At 36.8% G+C, this 14494-nt stretch overlaps 1 protein-coding gene across 1 annotated transcript in view; it reads right to left on the reverse strand.

Annotated features, from left to right (window-relative positions):
* The window catches only part of cdh6 (cadherin 6), a 60287-nt gene extending 46008 nt beyond the window's left edge, over window positions 1-14279 (reverse strand). Inside the window, exon 1 of the mRNA XM_065276409.2 lies at window positions 14169-14279. The gene's annotated coding sequence lies outside the window, so the exon portion shown is untranslated. The remainder of the gene's footprint in view (window positions 1-14168) is intronic.
* Between the last annotated feature and the right edge of the window lie 215 nt (window positions 14280-14494).

The following is a 14494-nucleotide window of genomic DNA, read 5'->3' on the forward strand; positions in this document are numbered from 1 at the left end:
GTTAGGGTTGGGGTAGGTTTAGATTTTATCTACAAAAATGTTGTTCTTGGGTCAACACAATATGTTGCCCTGAGGACATCTCTCACTTGGCAAAATCAATTTGAGCATAGAGGTAAGTAAATTGTGTGAAAAATATGTGTTTTTTACACGTGAAACATCCCACTCAACAGATGACATCAGATAGACGTGCAGATCATGTCTATATTGGGTCCGTCGGTCCATGACCAATTCTGGACATCTATTCGACGTCCAAACTAGGTCCACTATTTGGATGTCCAACCATGACCCTACTTAGACGTCGTATTTACGGGCAACATTTGACGTTTGAACTGGGTAATTTTTTGGACGTCATTTGGACGTCTATGACAGGCCTATGTCTATATTACATGATTAGGCCTATAAAAATTTGTTTATTTACAAATATCAGCATTATTGTACCAACATGATTAATACATACGAATAGTCTATATTATTTATACAGTAGTTTTTTCGGCTTTCTTGAATTACATACAAATTCATCTAAATGTATAATTAAAAATCTGTAATTAAATGTGTAGTTCATTATATTAAAAGTATATGACCATACTAACAATTTAACATGAAAATATTCTCACTTATTCTCATAATGTTGAGTTCACGGTAGGTGTGGCCGAGTGGTTAGAGAGACTTGTTCGTAACCCAAAGATCGATAGTTCGAATCCCACAGCCGGCAGGAAATGACTGAAGTGTTTTGGTGTTGCAGTGGATGGGTGAAGTGCAGAGACAATCATGTCTTTTTGCTTTTTTCATGTCTCTTTTCCTTACATGGAGGTCCTACGGATGTCAACATTTAGACGTGCAGAAGACGTCGAAAAAAAGGCGTCGCCTGGCGTTACAAAACAACACATGTTATATTGCACACTGTAAACACAATCAAAGCTTCAAAAACACAGAAAGAACGGGACTTTAAAGAGTTGAACCTTGAAATAATTTTGTTGTGGGTGAAAGAAAAATGGGTACCCATTTTAGCTGACAGATTGTTTTTAGCTGCTACAAATTACGTATCATTCTAGGTTTATGAGTTATATATATATATATATTTATCACGAACATATCGAATCACAATAAAGAGAAACTGACCTACATGCAAGAAAGGTGGAAGAGAGTGAAAGACTTTCTTTACCGCGCTTTCACCTGCCTGATCTCATTGTTCCAGTCATGCACATTATGGCATTATCCACAGTATATGCACCAGTGGTCCAGCACATAGGTGTGGTCCGTCCTCTTCTACCCAAGTACACAGTCCAGCGTGGGGATTGTGGTTCACAAAGTCAATTTCCTCACACAACCCGGTTAGGCCTGGTATCAATTTTGAAGGAGAAAATAAGTAGAATTGATCATGGCTTTTCGGAGGAAGGAAGTAGAGAGCGAGGGATATTGGAGCGAACAAGCCAGAGTTGTAGACAACCTGTCTCAACCCAAACCATTACTGTCTTTACACAAGTGGTGTACGAAGATACATTCTGTCGAGCATGTCAGCTGTCTCTTGGCGTTTAGTGGAGACAGATATGCACACAAACATGGGTGTTTGGCTCAGGGGTCTCAGAAAGGTATGAGGATGAAATGAATTCTGCCGCTCACTCCAGCTCTAAATTGACTATGACATTTAAAACGCTGCATGAGACAAGACATTTGCATTAATAAGCAGTGCGAGATCCCAGGTGGAGAGTTCCCTATGGAATGGTACTCATTTGCACCCCTTTTCCAGGGTATCTGAGGTCTGGCTGCTTTATTGACACGCTGTTGTTTTCACGTCAGCTTCACCTATAATTTTAGCACTCTGTACTATGATTCAAACAGGTTTTAGATCGTTTTAGATCGCTGACTGTGTAACAGGCTCATTATTATTCATAGGGAGACAGACAGACAGGCAGGTCTAATAATTATTATATACTTATTTTTTTAGGTTTAAATTCACTCTTGATCTTACTTAGCCAATATGAAAGATATCAAGGTTATAAGGTTTCTTACATTATGTAGGATGAATCTGAGTATAAAACAGTAAAAAAACAAATAATGACTTCAGCTGAGTTTGTTAACACATTCATTATATTTCATCCAAAGTATGTTTAGGGATACATGATACCATCTCCAGCTATCAGGAAGTGAAGGTACAGCACCCCTACTTTCTCATCACGTTTACTGAGACAGCTGGTTACCCTAAACTGCTTATGCTCAGCACATGATCCTCTCTCACATCTGTCAATTTATTTCCTCAAGGTTGCTATCCATACTTTCAGACCATGTCAATTACAAAACTGTTTTCACCTCCCATGCCGCATTCAAACCTTCATAATTAAGCTCTTGAGGTCCAGAGCCTGAATGCAAGCACTGAACACATGGAAAGAAAATGGAAAGGTTTTTGCTTAATGAGAAGCTGTAGCTTTGATCAGGTGGAATATGAGCGAGGCTTATAAAAGCTGTCTGAGAGGTTCACTGGACATTTGAGGAGAATGACAGCCATCAGTCCATAAGGTTGAGAGGCATGTGAGCTGCTCTGTGCATCTATATGCATGTGTTAAGGTGCATCTCCGCATGGCTGAGAGTTTCTGAGCATGAGCACAACATTGTTTGTGCACAATGTAAAATTTAAAGCCGGTTTGGGAAATGTTGGGGAAATGTGCGTCAGGATTTTTTTGCCTCTGCCCTGGTTTTGATGCCATCCCTCTGCAGGAAACATCTGGCGCGTGATGCTAGATTTATCGTGGGAACAATAATTAAATGCATCACAGATGACCTCATCAGTGGAGTGAGATATGAGAAACACTAAAAACTAAATCAGTATGTTACCTAGCATTGTATTTTCACTGTTGTTAGAATCGGAATAAAAGCAAAAAGCACAAGGATAAACATAAATAAACAAAAACATCACAAGTACTCTGTAATTGAAGAAAAATCAGAGATGAGTCGTGAAAGAAAGTGATAGGCCTGATAAAAAAAATAAATGAGTGAAATAAATAAATGTTCAAAATACATTCTTCAAAACGTTCCAGATTGGTTATAAACGTGTATCTGATCTGTCCTTCACTATTTTTTCCCTCTCAAAAGGTACATTCACATTATAAGCGACTTGTGTAGTTCGTCTCTTTCAAAAAAGGCGTTTCTATATCTGGTTGTCATAAACAAATGAGTAACATCCACTCCAGTAACTGACGAGAGATGGATGACGTGAACTCTCATTGCTTTGTTCTCACTGGTAGTCGCTCCCGAAAGTCGCTCATAATTTGCATAACTGTAAACATTTCTTAACTTTTGTTGCTGGAAGTCGCTAAGCTTCCTTTGAAATCAATGAGATTGTGTCGCTCTGCTACTGCTAGTCGCTGCTAATGTGAATGCCAGCTATAGGCTGCATTTACACATGGCTGTCCTCGACTAAGGATTTACATATTCGAATCAGAATTGTCAAATCTTTATAGTCGACCGATAGTCGAATCATCTATGTGTGTAAGCATGGGTTGGGACTTTTAACACAACTTTCTTATAACTTTCCTTCAAGCAGGCACGTGCACAGATAGGGCTCAACCTGTGCAGAACACATGCCCTTTTTGTCCTTGCACTCCGAAGTGCCCTTTTTTGGAGGTGTTTTATTATTATTATTTTATATATATAAATTAATGCTATTGTTAAACATTTACCTCTGTCTGTGTGTTTTACAAATATATTTATCAAGTAAAATTATTAAAAAACTAAATATTTTTGGATCCGCTCAAACTGTCTGTCAAACATCTTAACTCCGCCCCCTGAGTGCAGCGAGCTGAAGTTCCACAGCAGTCAGAGGCAGCTGAACGTCTTGCAACGGTAAATAAGTATCTTGTTGTTTGAGTACAATGCTGTCTCATTACGAAAGAAACACTAGTATGTATATAACGGCGCATGTTTTATAAATTTGAGCAGAGCCGAATTATCCATAGACGGAATTGGTCGAGTGGGCAATCAGGGGGCACTAAGAGGTCCAAACTGTGACCAAATTGAGTTTTTGACAAAGCGCGAGCAGTTTTTAAACAAGTGTTCACCCATGTGAAGGGCACCCGTGACAACAATACGGAATGCACGGTCGGGTTTTTACCGCTTTTTTGCATGACGCGTCTCAATCGTTAAAATCGTTAAAATGTCTAGCCTACATTAACACCAAAAACATATTAGATTAGAAAGGTCTTAGACATCAGATGCCCAGTTGGGAAAACTGGATAGAGACGAAAAACGTGTAAAGGATACAAGTATGTACATGTACATTATATTGCCCTGTCACTCATTATAGTATGCAATCTGGATATAATTTATTGTATATGCATGTATCTTATGCATTGAATTAGTCAAGGGAGTTGTATGATTGTTGTATGATTATTTGGTTCATAACTTTTTATTCTAAAATCAACTGCATAGAGTTAAGTCTACTTAGTATTTAGTATATTTTTTAGTAATGCAGTTATTTGCACCTTCAAAAGACCAAGGTTCCTGGTCCTCAGCACAGTTTTTGCCAGGTAGGCAGAGATACATGTTGAATATGCTAATGGTATGGCTATAGTATAGTATTAATTCCTATTTTGATCTTTAATCTCCTATTTCCCCTCTTCTCAATCACATATCAATCACACAAACATGTTAACCAAATAATAAAAATGAGCTTATAAAACAAACAGAATACCTTTTTTTTCTTCAAACATATTTTAATGTAACTTTATGTAAGCAGAGGAAAAAATTAAAATGTATATATTCTACAATTAAATAAGAGCGAGTTCACAAGAGCACTTCACAAACACATGACTACAAATAGGCCTAATACAGACAAACACCCAGGATGTAAATTGTTAAAGCCAACTTAAAAGGGCAGATATCGTTTGCATTGTATAATGCCAAGCTATCATAAAATGTAATTTTTCATTCATTAATAGTTTTTTTTTCAATCATTAATAGCGAATAAATATAAAGCTATTAAGATGATTATTAAGTTATATTTATTTGGAGGGGGTGCCCTTTTTCAGTTTCAGCACATGCCCCTCAAAAGGTCTGTGCACGGCCCTGCCTTCAAGTGATGAACGAAGACAAAACTGACGATGCGTTTATATATTTTTTTAAGGTAAAATGTAAGGCAATAAACATTTGTTTAATCATAACATTTTTAAGCCACGATCTACAGAACATCACACAAAGACATATAACAAAAACATTTTGATAACTATACCTAAAAAAATAACAAATGTGATCCTGCCTTGGAAACCCCTGGCTACAATTCAGCTATTTTATTTAATTTGGAGATTTAGCCATCAAAGCAGTCATGACCAAAAAATACAATTTATATACTTTGTTATTGTTACTGTAAATGATAAAAACTAAACTTTATATACAATTCATTAAACTTTAATTTATAACAAGAAAAAACATTTAAATTAATGATTTTATAGACACTGTGCGTTATTATTTAGCACAGAAAACCTGCTTGCTTATTTTAACTTTGATCATCTCTATTCGCTTTAGGTACAGAAACACCTGATGATTCTTATATTATTTATTTCAGGAATCTCTTTTTTATCATTTGAAAGTGTACACCGAACATAATAATCACAATAAAGTCGTAAATAGTTTCGGTGCAGATATTTTCCGTGTCATCAACGAAATGTAAAGAAAGAGCTTACCTGTTTTGTAGTTTAACTTTTGACAAGATAACCACATTGTTTTAAATACATTTTAAAACTTATACCCGTCAAAAAACATCCGTTTTTTATATTTAGTTTGATGAACTCCTAAATATGAGACGTAGAGCACCTAGCGCGTTCGGCTAAATTGCATGCGCCAGCATCTTGGCCAGCACGCAAAAGCTCAACATCGATACAACGAAAAGCAATACAAAATTTACAGACTTAAATTAGATCAGAATTTATGTTTATAATAAATTAATAAAAATTATGAATTAAGGTCAGAAGTAGCAAGGTGCAGAACAAATATGTGCAAAATGCCTGAAGTGAATGCCAAATAGTTCAATCAGATAACCCATGATTGATTTATAAATAAAATAAAATAAAGAAATTATTAAAAGAACAAAAGTATAGCCATAATTGCCAGATTTCTCTTTTAAATGTAGAAACAAAGAGGCAATGGTTTATTAACCTAGAAACCTCTTATGGACGTGTAGCCCTGGGTTGTTGGATATATTAACGAATTTTAAAAATATTTATTGAAAGCTGCTACTTCACATATTATTTGCATAGAATAATCATAATATTCTGTATATTAATAGATTGGGAGAAAGCTGTTATATGTGAAATCAGATAATGCGCCAAAATTGAATGATCCTCATTTCATAACACATCTGCGACGATTCGACTGTGAGATTGGTAGTCGAATCAGGCTTCTCCTATCGATGCATCGAATCTTCGACTATTTGGGGTCACCCCTACATTATATAATTATTTTGTATGTGTCAACAATGGCAACAATTTACTTCCTCTGTTGTTTAAGCTATTTCCGATCAGTATGTTGAATTGTTTCACCAAACGTTTAGTGTAAATGCTGATATCGGATACAAGTCATTTTTAAAAGCTGATGCAAGCGTTTCGTCAAAGCTAAATCTTATATTGTCATCAAATCGGAATTAGGCATCAAGATCTGCAGTGTAAATCCAGCCAAACACACATACACAAACACACATTCTCTCAAAAGCAATTGTTTGAAAGACCTTGATTCTTTTTATTAGCTTGGTAACACTTTGGCTCCAAACGATGTCAAGGTTTGCTTCCAATAGAGGGGTGCGTACAACAAAAGCTGTTGCCAGAAAGAAAGAGAGAGAGAAAAAACGGGAGAGTCTGTTCAAATGACCATGGAATGCAGGCCAAATGAAATGCCTTGTGAATAACTATGCCCACAGAGAGTAGCCTTCACTTTCTAAGCTTGATTTATAGGTTATATATCATATCCTCAGGAGCTCATACTTTTGGCACCAGCGATGCTTTCAGAACCATTGGCGAAATGAAATCACTAAGTTTTAAAGCAACAAAGAGGATTGCCGAGCATATGAATGCGAGGCATGTGTCATTCACAGTTTGCAATTTTAGAAATCACTGACCGGAGAGACTCCAAAGAGAACCTAAGGGTTCTTTTTGGTTTGTTTGTGGACATAAAGGAATTAAAATGATCTCTGAATGGCAGTCAGATTTGTCTTTGCTGAATTGTAGTTTTACCCATTTTCAAATAGCAAGTGGTGGGGCTTAAAGCATTGTTGCTAATTAGCTTGACTAAAGGCTGGTTATCTTACTAAATCAATGCTGATAGTTACTTAATTTTCCTCCTTACTGAAAATAGTGGAAACCGAAAACCAAGCAAAACAGTTTGGTCTTCAGCCAGCGGACAGAAATTGCAAATTAGCGTCTACGGTAATTAAGCAGAAAGCATACAGCACGGCTAAACATATGAAATGAAAACAAATAATCATGCGAACCGATAAACCTACTAAAAAAAGACAGAGAGCGAGCGAGCGAGATAAAGAGAGAGATTAGGATGTTACTGGAAACTGGTGGGCTAAGAGTGTCTGTAATTACAGACTCTCTCAGCAACTGCTAGTCAAATCTCATTACAGTCACTGCATGATAAAACTACTGCTGGTGACCAACGTGGCACCTCCCCGAACCCTAAAAGCCTAATCACGATCCTCACTCCATCTCGTTCATTTCTTACTTTCCTCTATGGCTCAAATTCACTTTGAATACCTTTTCATGTTTCTTTCTTTCCGTTTATACCCCCTTTCACTGTCATTTACCCTTCTCTGTGAGTGCCTCTGTCTCTGAGACTCCAATTTACTCTAATTCAATTCCATATCGAACAGCTCATTCACTATGGAATAGGCTCTTATTCAGGAGAGCAGCGGTATGGACCGCTGACACACTGGCACTCTTTCTTTCCTCTCACACTCCCTGCTATCAGCACCCCATTGCCCACAGGCTAACTTATCAGCACTTTGATTCTGGCCTTGTTTCTCTCATGGGTTCTGTATGTTCAACGTGAAGAAGGCTGTCTGTGTACTATACAGTTGAGCAAAGGTGTTGTGAACATCACATTTTTATTCATCATTAAAAACCAGACAAATCGTGTTATAGTCTTGAAAAATTTGATTAATTTAATTGTGTCCATGGGACGAAATGCTGCTTTTTTCGGTGCCTTGAGCACAAATGGCTTTTTCATAGTTTTTTGTGTCCGTTGCACGACTTTCTTTTTTGTTTCATTTTATGATTGTTTTTTATTGTTTTTTTCTTACTGTATTTTCTTACCATTGTCGATTGAGGTTGGGGTAAGAATCACTTTCTGTTACATTTTTAGATATCCTACCAATACATAAAAGTACATCCTAAGCCAAACCCCAAATCTAACCCCAACCTGAAGCGACAATGATTTAAAAATAGGGAAAAAAAATGGTAAAACAATACAAAAAAATCAAGTCATGCCATGGGCGCAAAAACTATTTAGAAATTTGTGCAAGTGACATGACAAAGACATTTGTGCTCAAGGCACGAAAAAAGCCTGAACAGTTCCTGCCATGAACACAAATAAATGAATCAAATTTTTTCGTGACTATAACACGACTTTCCATGAGATCATGTTTTTAAAATCATGTAAAATACTTCTTTTGCAATTTTGCATGAAAAAATTGCATTCAAACCACAACATTGTGAAAACATTCCCAGTTCACAGGGATCGACGACAACTACTACAAACACTGTATTATCCATGCCAAGCCAGTCGTTGGCAATGTTGCTTTGATAGATAAATTCAATCTGTCAAGATGGCAAAAGCATCAATCAGTAAGATGAGTTTTTTTTTTTATAACAAGTGACCACAACCACGACGTTAAAAACACAGCCCATTGTTTTTATGGTTGTCAAGTACTGGCATATCTGTAGACTGCCCAACAAGCAATTTTGGGTGTAAAAGACATTTAACAGTCGCCCAAACAGCACAGATGTATAGGCTAAAACAAGACAAAATTTGGGCTGTCAGTGAAAATGTTATAGAAGTCTAACAACCAAATGAAATGAACTAAAATAAATAAACAAATCCACCTTAATTAAATCCATAATCTTTTTTGACTTTGCTTACATGATGAAATATCATACATCATGTAAGCTATTTTGGCAAAAATGATAATATTTGCTTAATATTCTCATTTATTAACCCTTCAAACACAACTAAAGAACATTTAACTACTCGTTTTTACTATGTTATAAAAGAATTAAATTTCAATATGGATTTGGATCCTTATTCAAAGACATCACTGAAGAAGGATGCTTTTATACTGCAGTATTTTCAGTCTGTCAGAGCTTCAAATTGGAGTTAAAATAAACCTTTTACCCCATGCTGCGGATTTCATTCTATCTCATCATAAATACTAATTTCCCTATCTCATCTGCAAGCCAGACACCGAGGCTTTGCATTCCTGGGAGAGAATATACAGCTAAAAATCTAAAAAGAACATTCCGATCTCATCTGATAACATGCTAATGCTGCAATAATTCAGTTGTGATATCTCCATGAATAATGCATTCATGATTTATTGGTGTACAATCCATGATGAGGTTGAGATATGGGGTGCCATTTTAGAGCACACGGAAAAAGAAAGGCTAACTTTAAACTGCCATTACCCAGAAAGGAGGGCATCTGTGTTGTAGAAAGGTTGCATAAAGCTCACCAGGGGTTAAGAACTTAACAGAACTCTGAAAGAACCGGGAGCAGCAGAACCCAAGGCCCTTTGAGTAAAGGACATCATTACCATCTCTCCGTCAGCTCACCCCTGACAACAGCAGCCCAGCGTGGTGTTTTGCACCTGGGGCAGAAATACTATAGGCCATTGGGTACTCTGACTGTAGGAGGCCATTTAACACAGCATGAAATTTCAGTGGTGTCTTAAAAAATGATGTAACTATTAAAGGAATAGTTCTCAAAAAACGTGTCCAAACCAGTACAGTTCACAGTGACCAATTCATGATTGTCTTGTTTGTTGTGATTTGTAAAGCAGATCAGCCATGTCATTGAAAAGAACAAGCTTCAACAGTAATTCATTCAAAAACTCATCAGGTTCGTAACTTACTGACTTAATGAGCCGCTCGTACCAATTCTCAAGTCAGCAGCTCAATGGAGGGTAAAATTAAGGGCAAGAATAGTTAATAATGAACTTTTAGTCTGTTCCTCTCACTACAGAAATACTGTAAGTACTCATAGGGCACAATTCAGAGACTTTAAAGATCTTCTATTGTCCGATTCACATTTTAACATTTCCTTTGGTGTGTAAGTGTGTATTAGTAGCTACATGTTAACGATTTGCCAAAGTTACAAACTCCAAAGTAAACAATGACGCGAGTAATCTCTTTTCTTAGACTACAACAAGCATACAGATTGTAGGTAACAGTTTACTTCCTGGGTTGGTGATGTAGACAAGACCGACATTATTGTAATTAATGCTTCGGACTTACAGTCTGTAAGTTAACTTCTGTTAGCAATCGAATCTTTCAAACATGGTAAGGAGCATCACGTTTCCAGCTAAAGTCAAAGGGTATTCAGGCCAATCACAATGTACAGATTAGCTGGCCAATCAGGAACATAGAGCTTTTCAAATCTGAGAGTGAAATCTGGAGCTACAAAAAATGCGCAAACACATTGTGTTATACCAAATACACAAAATAACATTGTTTTTATCAATGAAATGGATGCTCTTTAAAAATGCTGGGGCACTGGGTCAAAAAGGGACGAACCCAGCCATAATTAAATTAACCAAAAACATGTTTATATTTGACCCAACAATAGGTTAAAACAACCCAGCATAGGTTAAATAGGCTGGGTTTGTCCCTTTTAACTCAATGCTGGGTGTGTACTGGATTCATACATGAATTTGGAACAAAACGAGGGTCAGTTTCTTTAAATGTGCAGCAAACTTAATACGCATTATCTCCAACAACAACATTCATAACTTATACACGGATTTAAGAGGGATACAACCAAAATCAATCAGCGAATTGGGTCTAAGTGGAATTTAGGTCAACATTTTGAATCGTCTTAATGCCAAATGTCAGCTGGATCAACAGCTGCTTCTCATCATATAAATGGAAACTGTATTATATGGACAATTTCCTACATATCAACATATTGTTCATTTCTCCTCACTTCTCAACGGATTTTGCGACAAACCTTGCAGTAACACATCCTTTTTGACTTACACCAACAATGATAGCGTATAAAGCTGATAGACCTCAACAGATGTTATAGATTAAAATATATTTTCCTTAAATGACCAAACTGAATGGTTTCATTATTCTCCGTAATGAATTATGAGACGCATATAATACCTTGCTTAGAAAGTTGGATTTATTGCTGTAATAATATTATCTGTGAATTTGTGGTCTGAGAACCCCCCTCAAGAATAAATGTGCAAAGAGGGACCAACTTTGTGTTATCAGTTTATTGGGATGGAAATGGAATGTGGGGAAACTCGCCCTACCAAATCACTCAGATGTTGAACATCAATTTCACCGAAATAAAGATAAATCAAGAGAATCTTCTTTTGCATTATTAAACAAACCCTTCAGAATAAAAGACAATCCACAAATGAGTTTTCTTTGAATTCATAAGGTATGCAACGGCATGACTCTGAAATGTATTATTACTGGCCATGCAAGTGTGCATTGACACCTGTTTCTTAGTTCAGAAGGGATTTCTTCGGGTATGATTCCTAAAAACAGATCCATTAGAGTGATCCCGCGATCTATACAAAGCCTTATTACTTTTCATAGAAGGCAAAAGGAAGTCATAAATTACATGTCATGCCGATGTGAGTACGGTTTTAACCAGTCTTGAGTCAGTGCTTGTGGTTTGACTTGAAGCTCTGCAGCACCGCTCATTAAATAAAGAAAAAAAAAACCTTTGTAGAGTTAATAGGAAGGTTCACTTGTTTGAACCCAATGAATCATGTTACGAGAAGTCAAAGGTCTGAAATGTTCAACCAAAACCTCCACGGTCAAGGATTGCATGGTCCCAGATGGCCTTATGCTTAGAAAGCAAATGATAGCACTATTAGCCTGAGTGGTAGCACATGTCTTCTATTGATTCTTCTCATCAATTGGTCAATTACTAGAGTTTTAAGGGTCACCAGGTTATATAGGTGTTGGCAACAATTAGGTCTAAAATTACAGCAGTTAAACTAAAACAGATGGCCAATTACTCACAATTGATTACTTTACTTCAGTGACTTTCACATATGGAATATTTATCAGTAATTATATCTATTTTATATGTCCTTGGTTGTGTTTGCATTTTGGAAAGATGGAAAGAAAACACACGAGTGTGCACACTCACACATACATTGACAATAGAAAGATCTTGGAAACTTGTATAATTGATCTCTTATACCATATCCCTTTCATTTCATTGGTACATCTTGATTGAAAGTACAGTATAAAATGTGACCTGGATTATTTTTACATTGACCTCTAGTGCTTTATGATTTGTGATTGAGCATCTGCAGGACATATGCTGTTAATATACATCAAGGCTGAGTCCTTGTAATAGGAGGTAATTCAGCAATACGCTCAGCCTGAGGCCAATTATTTTTGAACCTGCATCCATGTGGTTCTGCTCTGCAAAATTGCTTCTGGTAAAGACTGGTCCACAAAAAAGATGAAAGGTCATAATATGAGGATTCTCTGTATGAGAAAGCTACAAGATTCAATTAACTGCATACCATGTGATTATGTCTATGGGCTTCAGTATATAAGTAAATCCTGTCCTTTTCTTAATAAATCATATCTTTCCCCAGCAAGCAATAGCCATCATTTCACCATGTAGATTAACTATAGACCCAATATAGTCTGGCTTTTCTAGCAAAAAATAAAAAATAAAATAAAACGAGATTATTTTATTCCATTATGTAAGCAACGGGTTATTCTATGGTTAGATGTGGTTGTCTATCAAATTTTCACTGATATTCCAAATTTTGCCTTGTTTTAGCATGGAAGTAGGTACCTATATATATTGTATATGTTTTTGTCTATTTTTTATTTTCCCTGGCCACAATGTTGAGCAGGGAATGACAGGATTTCAAATAGTACTGGCTCCCCTGGGGGATCTCTTCACTGTCAAACAGGGGCTGAATCCGGGAATGATGACGGCAATGAAACAAGGACACAGGGGCTTGGAAGACGTCGAGTCCTTGTTTGGATACAATGAGAGGGAAATTGAATCATTCACAAGGAACCGGACCTGATTCAGGGATTAAGAGACTTTTGTCTTATTGGTCAATGGCTGTCTAATTCAGAGGCGGAGAATGTGGAAAGTGCTGGTGGGTGGTGGAGGTCAGGAATGGGGGGGGTCCACAGCAGATTAGCTCACAGACGCACGTGTGAGTGCACGTATGCGCAGCCATATCTGCAATGCGTACATGATTTTGCTCGAAATGGTAAGAATATACAAAGTGCAGGAGCTGAGGTTTTGTCTTAATCCTCCTCTAAAGCACGCCGGCTCTTGGTTGTTTGCGCCCTCCATCTGTTGCCTGTTTTGGCAGCCTGAGCCCAGCTCAGCATTTTGAACACGTTCACCCAGATGGCACAGCCAGACCGATAGTAACCTTGAGTGCTGGATTTCAAGTGAATTGAAACATAATCCACATAAGAATATGTTTCCAGATTATTTAAATCAAAAAGAACAATCCGGCATGCTGGGATTAGGAAGGAAGAGCAGGAAAACTAACTGCATTAGAAGAAAGTTAAGTGTCTGCAAGGCAAATAAAATGTGATATAATGAACATCAGTGTAAAATGCAGAGAAAAAAAATGCAACAATGACAGAACTACAGTATTTAAATCTGTACCCTGTGCACCAACTCCATAGGCAGGTGCGCGGTCTTCCATCTCTTACGATAAGTAATATTGCTTGATGAATGTTATAAAGGATAACAATCCTAATAAGCCAGAAGTGCTTTTAAGTTGAGTTACAGAGATTGTTTATTGATCATAGCCTGTAAGCTCTTAACTTTTAAAGTTTCTTTGTTACAAATACTAATAGGCTCCAAATCAATCTTTAACCTTAATAGGGTTGTGTTGCTGTTATTGTGCAGACAGTTAATATATCATAAGAGCTAAACAAATGACCAGCACATACCTCTGTGAATTTCCATCCAGTTTTACAGCTTAAGAGATGTCTGACTCACAGGAGATAGGAAGCAAGGAACCCTCCCGTGTTATCTGCTCTGAGTCGAAAGAACACTTCTGTCATGTTCTCAGAACTAAAAGATTTAAAGAGAAAAATAAAAATTAAAGACAAAAATTATAAACAAAAGCAGAACTAAAAATTAACAATCAATCACAATACAACACTTATTTTTACAACACTCATCATTTTTTAAGGAACCCAATAGACCTAATGAAGCTCAAAAAATTATAAAAGTGAATCTGATTATGCATTGATGATCATTTATCTACTTCATG

The sequence above is a fragment of the Paramisgurnus dabryanus genome, chromosome 6, assembly GCF_030506205.2.
Source record: "Paramisgurnus dabryanus chromosome 6, PD_genome_1.1, whole genome shotgun sequence".
NCBI lineage: Eukaryota > Metazoa > Chordata > Actinopteri > Cypriniformes > Cobitidae > Paramisgurnus > Paramisgurnus dabryanus.